Source organism: Otolemur garnettii, unplaced genomic scaffold (genome assembly GCF_000181295.1).
Source record: "Otolemur garnettii isolate 467f Iridium unplaced genomic scaffold, OtoGar3 scaffold00105, whole genome shotgun sequence".
Classification (NCBI taxonomy): Eukaryota; Metazoa; Chordata; class Mammalia; order Primates; family Galagidae; genus Otolemur; species Otolemur garnettii.
In genome coordinates this window covers 5,161,591-5,163,450 of record NW_003852500.1, presented here as the reverse complement: position 1 = coordinate 5,163,450, position 1,860 = coordinate 5,161,591, and positions in this window count along the sequence as shown.

The following is a 1,860-nucleotide window of genomic DNA, read 5'->3' as shown; positions in this document are numbered from 1 at the left end:
CCCTGGGTAGAGTGCCATGGCATCACAGCTCACAGCAACCTCCAACTCCTGGGCTCAAGCGAGTCTCCTGCCTCAACCTCCCAAGTAGCTGGGACCACAGACACCTGCCACAATGCCCAGCTATCTTTTGGTTGCAGCCATCATTGTTGTTTGGCGGGCCCAGGCTGGATTCGAACCCGCCACCTTAGGTGTATGTGGCTGGCACCTTAGCCACCTGAGCCACAGGCGCCGAGCCCCATTATTAGAATCTTAAATAACTATAGTGATATGCAGCTTTAGGGTTTGGCTTCTTTGACTCAGCAAAAGTCATTTAAAATTTGTTCATATTGTGGCTTGGCGCCCATACCTCAGTGGTTAGGGTACTAGCTGGTGGGTTCGAACCCAGACCGGGCCTGCTAAACAATAATGACAATGGTGCCTGTAGTCCCAGCTACTTGGGAGCCTGAGGCAAGAGAATTGCTTGAGCCCAAGGGTTTGAGGTTGTTGTGAGCTGTAATGCCTTGACACTCTATCTAGGGTCACATAGTGAGACTCTGTCTCAAAAAAATATATATATATTATTCATATTGTAGTGTGAAGTATTAGTTCATTCATTTTTATTGCTGAGTAGAATTCCATTTATAGATGTCCCACAGTTATCCATTCACCTGTTGAAGGACATTTGAATAGTTCCTGTTTCGTGATTATGAATAAAGATGCAATAAACATTTGTGTGGAAGTTTTTGTGTTGACATAGTTTTCAATTCATGTGGGTAAATACATAGGAGTGGGATTGCTCAGTTGTATGGTAAGAGCATGTTTCAATTTATAAGAAAGTATAAAACTGTTTTCCACAGTCCCAGTACTTACGTTGCATTCCCATTGGCAATGATCGAGAGTTCTCAGTGGCCAGCATCCACAGCCCCATTTCATATTTTCATTTGTTTTTCTTTGTTCCCTTTCTCTCCCCCTTCTAATAAGTATGTGGAAGTCTTATGGTAGTTTTAATTTGCATTTCTCTAATAACTAATGTTGTGCATCTTTTCATGTGTTTATATGCCAGTCATGTATCTTTTTAGCAAATTTATACTCAGTCCTTTGCCCATTTAATTTTTTTTTTTTTTTTTTTTTTTTTTTTTTTTTTTTTTTTTTTTGTTTTTTGGCCAGGGCTGAGTTTGAACCTGCCACCTCTGGCATATGGGGCTAGCACCCCTACTCCTTTGAGCCACAGGTGCCACCCTTGTCTCCTGTCTTTCTTGGCCTTATTTCTCCATTTCCCACCATTTCCACTCAGGTCAACTCTCCCTTCTCTCATTGAGTTGCAAGAGGGTACAATTCTGTGTGTATGTGTTTTGTTTTGTTTAACTGAACTTTTTTTTTTTTTTTTTTTTTTGCAGGGGTTAGGGGTTTCAATTGTTTTTCCTCTGTTGCCCAGGCTGGAGTACAGTGGCATGATCATAGCTTATTGCAGCCCTGAACACCTGGGCTTAAGTGACCCTCCTGCCTCAGCGTCCTGAGTAGCTGGGACTACAGGCGTGTACCATCATACCCAACTAATATTTGTGGCTTTTTGCAGAGACAGGTCTCTTTGTGTTGACCAGGCTTGTCTCAAAATTCTGCTCTCATGCAATCCTCCCACCCTGGCCTCAGAATGCTGGGATTACAGTTGTGAGCCACCACACCCAGCCAAGTTTTGTGGGTTTTGATTAATTCACAGTCAAGTGTCCATCACAATACTACTATCCACAACAGTTCCACTACCATAGAAATTCCCTTGGTAATACATGGATACCCAACTCCTTTCTCTCCTAGCCCTTGGCATCCACTAATCTGTTCTCTGTCTCATAATTTTACCATTATTAGAATCTTTTTTTTTTTTTT